The sequence below is a fragment of the Bufo bufo genome, chromosome 5, assembly GCF_905171765.1.
Source record: "Bufo bufo chromosome 5, aBufBuf1.1, whole genome shotgun sequence".
Lineage (NCBI taxonomy): Eukaryota > Metazoa > Chordata > Amphibia > Anura > Bufonidae > Bufo > Bufo bufo.
Window position 1 is genome coordinate 171,749,699 of NC_053393.1, and position 13,700 is coordinate 171,763,398.

Below are 13,700 nucleotides of genomic sequence, written 5' to 3' on the forward strand. Positions count from 1 at the left end.
ATAGGGGCGATCCCGTATTCAGGAACCTCCTGTATACCCTAGACTGACCCTGAGGACAGATGATACAGGCAGAGCCATATAGGATGCCCAATGTTGATGTATTGTGGCCTAATCTAGGTATACGAAAATAATAAATGATAACTGCAGTTACTTGACATCCATAAAGATAACCGTATGTAGTACTTAGAAGAACGACATTGTGTATTCAGCATTTATTTATTATTATTACTGTGTACTCAGCATTTACTTATTTTTTACTATAACAAACTATGTGTACCTAGCATTTATTATTTTCGTATACCTAGATTTGGCCATTAAATTACCTACGGAGTGTGAACACAGCCTGAGAGGTGCTAAGATACAACTTACAGCCAAGCTCCCACATACCCAGGGCCGGACAGGGGATAAAAACCAGCCCTGGAAAAAGTTGCATACCAGCCCCACAGCATTGCGTCATTATTTACTTGTTTATAATAGGAGAAAGCATTCATTTTAAAACACGTGTGTAAACACGAATATGAACTTTGCCCCACATTTTTGTAGAACCCCCATTGTTCATGTTATCACAGTGTTACCCCAACCAGGATGCCGCCAACTGTTGCAAAACTACAACTCTCAGGATGCTCAGACAGTGTTTTACCACGCCCTTTGACCCGCCGCTTTTTTGTTGGCCACCTATTTAATGATTGTTGCATGCAACATTTTACTTGACCAGCTATTTTAGATATTTAGATAGTCCTGTTACAATCCCCCCTCCCCCCCAATGAGCCTTTCGACCAGATAATAAAAATATTTATAAAATCTCACCCATATGCTTAAAAAAAAAAAAATCTGCAATGTAAAATAGATAATAAAGATCAACTACAAACATAAACATATTTCACATGAAAACTTACAATTACTTGGCTTGGCCCTTGGGGATCTCGGACACCACTTCAACACATGGCTGGGGGGGCTCGGTGGAGCTCATGTTGTGTTTCATCCTAATGAGAAAGATTTCATAATAAGGATTTGAAGAAGGGGCAGAGGGATAGCAGAGCAGGGAGAGGCTGGTGCTGCTACTTGGGGGTCATACCATGGGGGAGTAATAAAGCCCACCATAATGCCCCCCCCCCAGTAGTAATAATAATTTTCCTTATAATGTGCAAAACATACCCCTTTGTAATGCCCCCAGTTGAGCTAATGTTCCCATAATGTGCCAATATAAAATACCCCTTCTCAGTGCCCCCGTAGATGACCCCATAGTGCTCCCCCCTTCCCCATAGTACCCACCATAATGTGTCCCAGTATAAAATGCCCCTATACAGAGCCCCCATATAAAATACCCCTTCTCTTTAGCCTCAGTAGATGCACCTATAGTGCCACCCAATTATCTGCCAGTAATAAGTGCCCCAATAGATGCCCCCAATCATGTGCCAGTAAGATGCCCCCAATCATGTGCCAGTAAGATGCCCCCCAATCATGTGCCAGTAATAAGAGCCCCCCAACATCATGTGCCAGCAGCCAGAGCCCCCCATATCATGTGCCAGTAGCCAGAGTGCCCCCCCATCATGTGCCAGTAGCCCCCCTTATTATGTGCCAGTAACCCCCCTTATTATGTGCCAGTAGTGCCCCTTATGTGCCAGTAGCCGCCCCATATCATGTGCCAGTAGCCCCCATATCATGTGAGAGTAGCCCCCCTTATCATGTGCCAATAGCCCCCCTTATCATGTGCCAGTAGCCCCCCTTATCATGTGCCAGTAGCCCCCCTTATCATGTGCCAGTAGCCCCCATATCATGTGCCAGTAGCCCCATATCATGTACCAATAGCCCCATATCATGTGCCAATAGCCCCCATATCATGTGCCAATAGCCCCATATCATGTGCCAGTAGCCCCCCTTATCATGTGCCAGTAGCCCTGCCCTTATCATGTGCCAGTAGCCCTCCGCCATCATGATCCAGTATTGTACCTATATATATACTTAAAAAAAAACACTTATACTTACCTCCAGCGATGCGATGCAGGCCTCTTCTGGCCTGTGTCCCTCGCTATACGGCTCAGGCGGCGCGATGACATCATCGCGCCGCCTGCATCGGCCTCTGAGGAACAGGAGGGGACACACCTCTCCCTCCCCTGCCGCAGCATAGACATCTGTATCGCCGTCCTGAGGACGGCGATACAGATGACTATGGAGATGAGCGCTTCCACAATGGAAGCGCTCATCTCTCTGTGCCCCGCCGCCGACCGCCCCCACTTGTCACCCGAGCCGCGGCCTTGCGGCACTCAGGCCTGCCGGCCTTACGGTAAATTTCCCGGAATACCGGCAGGCCAGTCCGGCCCTGCACATACCTCTATAGTGAGATCACTCAGGCAGTGGCAGAGATGATAAGGCTGCAAGCCCCACCTATAACAGGTCATGTGACACAGGCTACCAGGTGCAACAGAATGCTACCAGCAGTACGCAATGGCACATTCTAAACATATCAAGAAAAATATCTGAAATAAAGTGGCCTACATGGGAGGAAATGCTCAAAAACACCAAACACTGTAGCATGTTTATAACCGGGGGAGCAATTCCTCCGCATGTGAATCCATTGCTAACGGCAGTCCCTAGCAAAAATACATACAATGGAGGATGTCGGCAGCGGACCACATGCACCATAATGGCATCCTACACAAGATGGAATAATGTGTGGATGCAAATATAAAAATACAAAAATCACTGTGAAAGGTGCACCACAATGATATGCAACTGACAACACTGGCTAATCCTTGAAGCTGATGTTAAGAAATGAGACTTTAGTCAATGTATTCCAGTCAGGAACACATCGGAGCCCTATTGCACCCCCGTCAAGGTATCTCAGTGTGGCATGGGTGTTACGCTGAGCGCTCCGGGTCCCCTGCTGGCCTCGGAGCGCTCACAGCGTATGCCCCCAGGCAGCACTCCAGCGTCTCGGCGTGTGCGTCCTCGCTCTCTAGGGGGCGCGCGCGCCGGGACTCTTAGATTCAAAGGACCAGTGCACCGGTGATTGGTGCCTGGTCCAAAGGGGTTATTAAGGGTTAAGGTTGTGAGAGGCAGTGCTGACTTAATTAGGCTGCACCTGTGCACTGCCCATTTATACCTTCTCCTCCCACAGCTTTCTGCCGGATCTTTGTGCCTTGTGCCTCAGAGAAAGCGTTCCTTTCTATGTTAGTTTGCCTTACCTGTTGCCGTACCTGTTGCTACCGTCCACTCGCCTTTGAACCTTTGCCGCCTGCCCTGACCGCTGCTACGTCCGACTTCGCTCTTGCCTTCTCCCTGTGTACCACGCCATATCACCAGCCAGAGAGGTCGAGTTGTTACTAGGGGACACGACCTGGTAGTTACCGCCGCAGCAAATCCATCCCGCTTTGCGGCGGGCTCTGGTGAAGACCAGTAACTGCTTAGAACCGGTCCTCTAGTACAACCCGCGCCATCGCCTCTCTGGTCCAGAGGATCCACTACCTGTCCTGCCGGTACGTGACAGTAAGATCCGGCCATGGATCCCGGTGATGTTCCCCTGCCAAGCCTGGAGGACCTCACCACCATTGTGGCCCAGCAGGGTCAACAGCTGGCCCAGTTGACCGCTATGTTGCAGCAGCTCCTGCCTTCTCTGCGTCAGCCAGCTCCTCCGTCTGCTCCTGCTGCATCACCTCCGCCTGCAGTTACCAGCGGTTCCAGAATACGTTTGTCCCTACCAGACAAATATGACGGAGATCCTAGGCAGTGCCGTGGGTTCTTGTCGCAGTGCTCTCTCCACCTCGAGCTCCTGTCCGACCAGTTTCCTTCTGAGCGAGCCAAGGTAGCCTTTATTCTCAGTTTACTGTCCGGGAAGGCCCTGGCCTGGGCTACACCACTATGGGACCGCGCAGATCCTGCCACCACTTCCGTCCAGAGCTTCTGCCTAGAGTTCCGGAATGTTTTTGAAGAGCCTGCCCGGGTTACCTCCGCAGAGACTGCCTTGCTAAATTTGACCCAAGGAGGTTCTTCCGTGGGTGACTATGCCATTCAGTTCCGCACCCTGGCCTCTGAGCTGAACTGGAACAATGAAGCCCTTTGCGCCACCTTCAAGAAAGGACTTAACAGTGAAGTAAAGGACGTTCTGGCTGCACGTGAGCTTCCTTCCACTCTTAGTGACCTCATCTTGCTGGCCACTAGGATAGACAAACGTTTCGCCGAAAGACAAGAGGAACTCCTCCTTGAAAAGGAAAAAGCTCGTCCTAGACACTTTCCTCGTCTGGCTCCCGTTTTTCCGCATCCACCTCAACCCGCTACTGGGTTTTCCGCCGCGGAAGCCATGCAGGTGGATCGGTCACGCTTGACTCCGCAAGAACGAAGCCGCCGCAGAAACGAGAACCTGTGTCTGTACTGTGCCAGTACCGAGCACTTCCTTAGAGATTGTCCTCTCCGTCCACCGCGTTCGGGAAACGCTCGCACCTAGTAAGCGTGGGAGAGGCGTTGCTAGGTGTGGATTCTTCCTCTCCACGTCTCATCATACCCGTGCAGCTGATCATCTCTTCCAAGTCGTCTTTCTCTGCAGCCGCCTTCTTGGATTCCGGTTCAGCTGGCAACTTCATTCACGCCTCCTTGGTTGACAAGTACCGTATTCCAGTAATCCATCTACCCAAGCCGTTTTTCATCTCTACTGTTAACGGTGAGAGACTCTCTGCCACCGTGCAGTTCCGTACCCAGCCTCTGCAGATGGACATCGGAATATTTCATACCGAGACTTTAGAGTTCTTTGTCCTTCCCTTCTGTTCCTCCGAACTCCTCCTGGGTCTGCCGTGGCTTCAACGTCATAGTCCTGTCCTGAATTGGTCCACCGGTGAGATCCTGCGTTGGGGCTCCTCCTGTTCGGACCGCTGTCTCAAGCCTGCTCTGGTCAAACAGAACCCGCAAGTTTCTCCGCCTTCTGGGCTGCCCAAGCCATACCATTCCTTCACGGATGTCTTCTGCAAGAAACAAGCTGAGGTTCTTCCTCCTCACCGATCCTATGATTGCCCGATCGACCTGATACCCGGTTCTACTCCACCTCGGGGCAGAATTTATCCTCTCTCTCCTCCTGAGACTCTTGCCATGTCCAACTATATACGTGAGAACCTACAGAGAGGATTCATAAGAAAATCTTCTCCTGCTGGGGCCGGTTTTTTCTTCGTGACATAAAAAGACGGCTCCCTCCGCCCCTGCATTGACTACAGAGGTCTTAATAAAATTACCATCAAGAACCGTTACCCTCTGCCTCTAATCTCTGAGCTATTTGATCGTCTCCGAGGAGCTAAGATCTTTACTAAATTGGACCTTCGAGGGGCCTATAATCTGATCCGTATCCGTGAGGGAGACGAATGGAAGACCGCCTTTAACACAAGGGACGGCCATTTTGAGTATTTGGTGATGCCCTTCGGCCTCTGCAACGCACCTGCTGTCTTCCAGGAATTCGTCAATGACATTTTCAGGGACTTACTTTACACCTGCGTGGTCGTATACCTGGATGATATCCTCATCTTTTCCTCCAATTTGGATCAACACCGGGTCCATGTGCAACAAGTTCTTACTCGTCTTAGGAGAAATCGCCTGTACGCTAAACTTGAAAAATGTCTTTTTGAACGGACCTCCCTGCCTTTCCTGGGATACATTATCTCAGCCCAAGGACTTCAAATGGACCCAGCCAAACTCTCGGCGGTTCTGGATTGGCCACGTCCCTCTGGCCTCCGAGCCATACAAAGATTTCTGGGCTTTGCGAATTACTACAGGCAATTCATCCCTCACTATTCCACTCTGGTAGCTCCTATCGTGGCTCTCACTAGAAAAGGAGCTAACCCCAAATCCTGGCCTTCCCAAGCCGAGGAAGCCTTCCAGTCCCTGAAATCCGCCTTTGCCTCTGCACCCGTTCTCTCTAGACCAGATTCCACCAAGCCCTTCTCTCTTGAAGTGGATGCCTCCTCGGTGGGAGCCGGAGCTGTCCTCACCCAGAATTCTTCCCGGGGCAAAACTTCAACTTGTGGCTTCTTTTCAAAAACATTCTCTTCCGCAGAGAGAAATTACTCCATTGGGGACAGGGAACTGCTGGCTATTAAATTGGCACTGGAGGAATGGAGACATTTACTCGAGGGGGCCACACATCCTGTGTACATCTTCACGGACCACAAGAACCTGGCTTATCTCCAGTCTGCTCAGAGATTAAATCCCCGTCAGGCTCGTTGGTCTCTGTTCTTCGCCCGCTTTAACTTTGAGATCCATTTCCGTCCGGCTTGTAAGAACATTAGGGCAGATGCTCTGTCTCGCTCCTCTGATGTGGTGGGCGACGAGTTAACACCTCGATATATTATCCCTCCAGAACGCCTTATTACAGTCGCTCCCGTGGACCTGCGCCTTCTTCCTCCTGGCAAATCCTACGTACCTCCACGTCAGCGGCTGCGAATCCTCAAGTGGGGCCACGCCTCCCCTTTTCCAGGTCATCCAGGGGGGCTAAAGTCTCTCCAACTAGTCTCCCAAAGGTACTGGTGGCCTTCTCTGGAGAAAGATGTCTCGGACTTCGTCCAGGCCTGTATGATTTGCGCCCGGGATAAATCGCCTCGCTAGAAACCAGCGGGTCTCCTCTTGCCTCTACCTGTTCCTGAAGTTCCCTGGTCTCACATCGCCATGGACTTTATTACAGATCTTCCCTCCTCCCATGGCAAGTCCGTTATTTGGGTCGTGGTGGATCGCTTCTCCAAGATGGCTCACTTTGTACCCCTGCCCGGTCTACCCTCTGCACCCATGTTGGCCAAACAATTTTTCCAACACATCTTCCATCTCCATGGCCTTCCCAAACATATTGTCTCGGATCGTGGGGTACAATTCGTCTCCAAATTCTGGAGGGCTCTATGTGCTCAGCTCGGGATCAAATTGGACTTTTCTTCTTCGTACCATCCTCAGTCTAACGGCCAAGTAGAACGGGTGAACCAGTTTTTGGGTGACTATCTGCGTCACTTTGTATCCTCACGCCATGACGACTGGGCTGATCTACTTCCCTGGGCGGAGTTCTCCTACAACTACAAACAATCCTCTGCCGCTAACAAGTCTCCTTTCTTTGTAGTTTTCGGCCGTCATCCTCTTCCACCTCTGCCGCAGTCTCCCACTCCTTCTTCTGTACCTGCCGTTGACAGTCTTGTAAAGGATTTTTCCTCCATCTGGCGAGAAACCCATGCCGCTCTCCTCAGAGCTTCCGCCCGTATGAAGGTTCAAGCTGACAAGAGACGCAGATCTCCACCGGAATTTCGCCCGTGTGACAAGGTGTGGCTCTCCTCTAGGTACATCCGATTTAGGGTCCCAAGTTACAAGTTGGGCCCTCGTTTCTTGGGACCCTATAAAATCAAGAGTCGTATCAATCAAGTTTCTTATCAGCTCCATCTTCCTCCCTCCCTCCGAATCCATAACTCCTTCCATGTCTCCCTTCTTAAACCTGCTGTCTTTAACCGTTTTTCTCCCAAGCTTGTTTCTCCCACCCCTGTCGCTGGTACCTCCGATATATTCTCTGTCAAGGAGATCTTGGCGACCAAGATCTCCCGGGGGAAAAGATTTTTTTTGGTCGACTGGGAGGGCTGCGGTCCTGAGGAGAGGTCATGGGAGCCGGAGGAGAACATCCGCAAATTCTTCGGTACCAAAAAGGGAGGGAGACCAAAGGGGGGGGGTACTGTTACGCTGAGTGCTCCGGGTCCCCTGCTGGCCTCGGAGCGCTCACAGCGTATGCCCCCAGGCAGCACTCCAGCGTCTTGGAGTGTGCGTCCTCGCTCTCTAGGGGGCGCACGCGCCGGGACTCTTAGATTCAAAGGACCAGTGCACCGGTGATTGGTGCCTGGTCCAAAGGGGTTATTAAGGGTTAAGGTTGTGAGAGGCAGTGCTGACTTAATTAGGCTGCACCTGTGCACTGCCCATTTATACCTTCTCCTCCCACAGCTTTCTGCCGGATCTTTGTGCCTTGTGCCTCAGAGAAAGCGTTCCTTTCTATGTTAGTTTGCCTTACCTGTTGCCGTACCTGTTGCTACCGTCCACTCGCCTTTGAACCTTTGCCGCCTGCCCTGACCGCTGCTACGTCCGACTTCGCTCTTGCCTTCTCCCTGTGTACCACGCCATATCACCAGCCAGAGAGGTCGAGTTGTTACTAGGGGACACGACCTGGTAGTTACCGCCGCAGCAAATCCATCCCGCTTTGCGGCGGGCTCTGGTGAAGACCAGTAACTGCTTAGAACCGGTCCTCTAGTACAACCCGCGCCATCGCCTCTCTGGTCCAGAGGATCCACTACCTGTCCTGCCGGTACGTGACAATGGGTTTCTGCCACTAAACTACCTACGGAGTGTGAACAGATCCTGAGAGGTGCTAAGATAGAACTTACAGCCAAGCTCCCACATACCTCCATAGTGAAATCACTCAGGCAGTGGGAGAGATGATAAGGCTGCAAGCCCCACCTATAACAGGTCATGTGACACAGGCTACCAGGTGCAACTGAATGCTACCAGCAGTACGCAATGGCACATTCTAAACATATCAAGAAAAATAACTGAAATAAAGTGGCTTACATGGGAGGAAATGCTCAAAAAAACCCAAACACTGTCTTCAAATGTGACATGGCAACTTAAAATTATCCCAGTGAAATATGCCCTCCAAAAACCATATAGCATTCCTGTCCTTCTGCGCCCTGCCGTGTGCCCGAACAGCAGTTTACGACCAAATATGGGGTGTTTCTGTAAACTACAGAATCAGGGCAATAAATATTGAGGTTTTTTTTTATGGCTGTTAACCCTTGCTTTGTTACTGGAAAATATGGGTTAAAATGAAAAATCTGCCAAAAAAGTTAAATTCAGAAATGTCATCTACATTTTCCTTTAATTCTTGTGGAACATCTAAAGGGTTACCAAAGTTTGTAAAATCAGTTTTAAATACCTTGAGGGGTATATTTTCCAAAATGTTGTCACTTTTTTGGAGTTTCTACTCTAGGGGTGCATCAGGAGGTCTTCAAATGTGACATGGCAACTTGAAATTATCCCAGTGAAATCTGCCCTCTAAAAAACATATGGCGTTCCTTTCCTTCTGTGCCATGCCGTGTGCCCATACAGCAGTTTATGACAAAATGTGGGCTGTTTCTGTAAACTACAGAATCAGGGTAATAAATATTGAGTTTTGTTTGGCTGTTAATCCTTGCTTTGTTACTGGAAAAAAATGATTAAAATGGAAAATCTGCGAAAAAAGTGAAATTCTGAAATTTCATCTACATTTTCCTTTAATTCTTATGGAACACCTAAAGGGTTAACAAAGTTTGTAAAATCAATTTTAAATACCTTGATGGGCGTAATTTCTAAAATGGGGCCATTTATGGGTCATTTCTATTATGTAAACCTCATAAAGTGACTTCAGACCTGAACTGGTCCTTAAAATGTGGGTTTTGGAAATTTTCTGAAAATTTTCAAGATTTGCTTCTAAACTTCTAAGCCTTCTAATGTCCCAAAAAAAGAAAATATAATTTACAAAATGATCCAAACATGAAGTAGACATATGGGAAATGTAAAGTAATAACTATGTTAGGATGTATCACTATCTGTTTTAAAAGCAGAGAAATAGAAATTTTGAAAATTGCAAGTTTTTCTAAATTTTGGGTATATTTAGTATTTATTCATAAATAAAAATGAAATATTTTGACTCAAATTTACCACTGTCATGAAGTACAATATGTAAGGAGAAAGCAATCTCAGAATGGCTTGGATAAGTAAAAGCGTTTTAAATTTATCACCACATAAAGTGACACATGTTTCAATTTTTGCGTCAGGCAGCACAAAGGCTATGTGCTTTCTGGTCCTTGGCCAGAAAGCATTGTCATATCTGTGACAGGTCCCAGAATGTCTGAAAGATTATCTATGCATTAGTGATCTGACAGCCTCTTTTGGTTTCACTTTGTCTGTGTGGATCATGTGACCTCTAACTCGCCCTATTTAGTCTGACTTTTCCCATCACTCGTTCCTTGGGATAGCTTCATTTGGTCTTGGAAGAGCTGGAGTGTGGTTCCTGTTGAAGTCCTGTTCATCTTTCATCCTCTGAAGTTAAGTGTTCCGCTTGTCGTGTTTTGTATTCCCCCCCCCCCCCCCCGCCGGTTGTTTACTAGGCCTCAGTGAGACGCTAGTTCCTTCACCACGGAAGGAACAGGTGGTCTCTGCCCTGTCATTATCTTTAGGGCATCTGAGGGTCACCTGGGTTTTTCTAGGTTCCCGTGTATGGGTATCTCTACCATCGAGAGGTGCCCATACGGATAGGAGTTAGGGCCAGGAGCAGGGTTTTATAGGTGGTGACCCTTTCCCTTTCCTCCTACCGGTGAGGCCTAGTGTCTTTCCCCTTCCTTCTTGATTGTCTTTTGGTGTTCTCCCCTACTACATCCGTGAAATTATCCCAAGCCCATACCGCCATTTTTGTTCTGATCTGTGCAGCTATGGATACTATGTCTGCACTGGTCAAACAGATGCAGAATCTGACTTTGGAGGTAGCAAACCTCCACGCAACTGTCTTGCAAATTCAGAGTCCACAGGCTGCTGGTTCCGGTGGTGGGTCCCAGGCCTGTCCTGAACCGAACGTGGTTCTCCCGGACAGGTTTTTCGGGGGTAGTGACAATTTCATCCGGTTCAGGGAGTCATGTAAATTATACTTTAAGCTGCGTTTATACTCTTCTGGGGATGAGTGTCAACGTGTGGGTATGATTATTTCATTGCTTAAAGAGGACGCCCAATCTTGGGCTTTTTCTCTGCCGACCGGATCACTGTCCCTCCGGTCGGTAGATAAATTCTTCAGAGCCTTGGGTCTCATCTACGATGACCCGGATCGGATCTCTCAGGCCGAAACCAAGTTACGGAGTTTGCGGCAGGGAGATCGTTCCGCGGAGACCTATTGCTCTGAATTTAGGAGATGGGCTACCGATACTGAGTGGAACGATCCTGCTCTCCGCAGCCAATTCTGTCAGGGTCTCTCTGAGAGACTGCAGGACGCGTTGGCCTTTCATGAAAATCCTGTGTCATTGGAGGCAGTTATGTCCCTTGCTGTACATCTAAATAGATGCCTGAGGGAGAGATCAAGGGGTCCTCACCTTCAGGACGTACCGTCCAATAAGGGTACTGCTTCCTTTGACACTTATGGTGGAGAGACACTGGTAGTTGCGCCTTGTGATGAGCCTATGCAGTAAGGAGGAGCTACTCCTGGCAAAAGCTTGGGTCATGTGAAAGGAGTCTGCTTTTATTGTGGCAAGAAGGGACATTTTGTGAACATTTGTTCGTACTTGCAGCATCAAGGTGTAAACAAAAAGAAAAAACCTTTTAATCCTCAAATTACTATTGGTGGTGTGGATGGGGAGCAAGAAAACCTACATTTGTCTTTTACTGGTAGTACCCCTTTTCTCCTGTCTCCCGAGGTGGCGCTAGAGTACAAAACTGTGAAAATCGAAGCATTTATTAACAGTGGGGCAGGAGTTAACTTGATTGATGGAGAGTTTGTACGTATTCATGGGTTGACTACTAATGCATTAGAGAAAAGTTTTTCTGTCTTTGCAATTGACTCAGCACCTCTCAAAAATGCCTGTCGCAGGTAGTGAATGACATTCATTTAAGAGTGATTTGCATCAGGAATCTATCTCCTGTTATGTATTGGAGGGTCTGCCTGCTCCGTTGGTGTTGGGCTTACCATGGTTAAGCAAACATAACCCTAACATCGACTGGCAAGCGAGACAGATTCTCGATTGGAGTGATATTTGCATGGACAACTGTCTTAATGCATCATTCTCTATGGTGACCACTAAAACTGTACCATCGTTCATTTTAGAATTTTCTGATGTTTTCTCTGAGAGTGGTAATCAGAAGTTGCCTCCGCATCGGGAGTATGACTGTCCCGTCAATCTTATCCCCGGAGCTAAATTGCCCAAATCTCGGTTGTATAATCTTTCGTAACCCGAAAGAAAGGCCATGCGAGAGTATATTACCGAGAGTTTGGCAAAAGGACATATTAGACCATCCAAGTCCCCAGTGGCTGCTGGGTTTTTCTTTGTAAAGAAAAAAGATGGTACCCTGAGACCATGCCTGGACTTCCGTGAGCTCAATCGTATTACCGTCCGTGATCCTTACCCCCTTCCTTTGATTCCGGATTTGTTTAGTCAGATTGTCGGTGCCAAGGTGTTCTCTAAGTTGGATCTGAGGGGGGCATATAATCTGGTAAGGATCAAGGAGGGGGATGAGTGGAAGACCGCATTTAATACCCCTGAGGGTCATTTTGAAAACCTGGTCATGCCCTTTGGGTTAACCAATGCTCCTGCGGTTTTTCAACACTTTGTCAATGACATCTTTCATCATCTGGTGGGGAGGTTTGTCGTTGTATACCTTGATGACATACTAATTTATTCGCCTGATATGGAGACTCATCAGGATCATGTAAGACAGGTGTTACAGATCCTAAGAGAGAATAAGTTGTATGCTAAGATGGAAAAGTGTGTATTTGCTGTACAGGAAGTGCAATTTCTGGGTTACCTGCTCTCATCCTCAGGTTTTCGTATGGATCCTGAGAAGGTCCATGCCGTGTTGGACTAGGATCGACCCGAAAATCTGAAAGCGCTTATGCGGTTTTTGGGGTTTACCAACTACTACCGTAAATTTATCTTAAACTATTCATCGGTGGTTAAACCTTTAACAGACATGACTAGGAAGGGTGCGGATATTTCTGTCTGGTCTGATGCGGCATTACAGGCCTTTTCTGCTGTGAAAGAATGTTTTGCCTCAGCCCCTATTCTGATGCAACCGGACGTGACTCGAGTCATTTATTGTTGAGGTTGACGCGTCCGAGGTTGGGGTAGGAGCAATCTTGTTGCAAGGTCCTTCACCTAGTTAATGGCGCCCATGTGCATTTTTCTCTAAAAAAATCTCTACTGCTGGAAGGAATTATGATGTGGGGAATAGGGAATTGCTGGCCATTAAGTTGGCGTTCGAGGAATGGCGGCATTGGTTGGAAGGAGCAATTCACCCTATTACAGTAATTACAGATCACAAGAATCTGGCCTACATGGAGACGGTTAAGCGACTAAACCCAATGCAGGCCAGATGGTTATTGTTTTTCACCAGATTTAACTTCATCGTTACTTACCGCCCTGGGGTTAGGAACATCAAGGCGGATACTTTGTCGAGTAGCTTTCCTGGGGGGGGTGAGTCTAATGACCCTAGTCCCATTTTATCTGAAGGGTTAGTCATATCCGCTCTTTATCCTGATCTTGAGGCCAGGGTGTTGGAGGCACAGGAGGATGCTCCGGACTCTTGTCCTCCGGGGAAGTTGTTTGTTCCCTCCGAATTACGTCACAAGGTGTTCGAGGAACATCACTTTACAGTGCTTGCTGGTTACCCTGGAAGCAGATCGACTGTCGATCTCATCTCTCGCAGATTTTGGTGGCCGGGGTTGCGTAAATGTGTTGAGGACTATGTGTCAGCCTGTGGTACCTGTGCACGTGCTAAGGTGACACATACTCGGCCTTCCGGATCTCTGCTTCCATTGCCCATCCCGTCCAGACCTTGGACCCATTTGTCCATGGATTTTATCACGGATTTACCGAATTCTTAGGGAAAAACTGTGATTCTGGTGGTTGTAGATCGTTTTAGTAAAATGGCACACTTTATTGCATTACCTAGTCTACCCAATGCTAAAACTCTTGCAC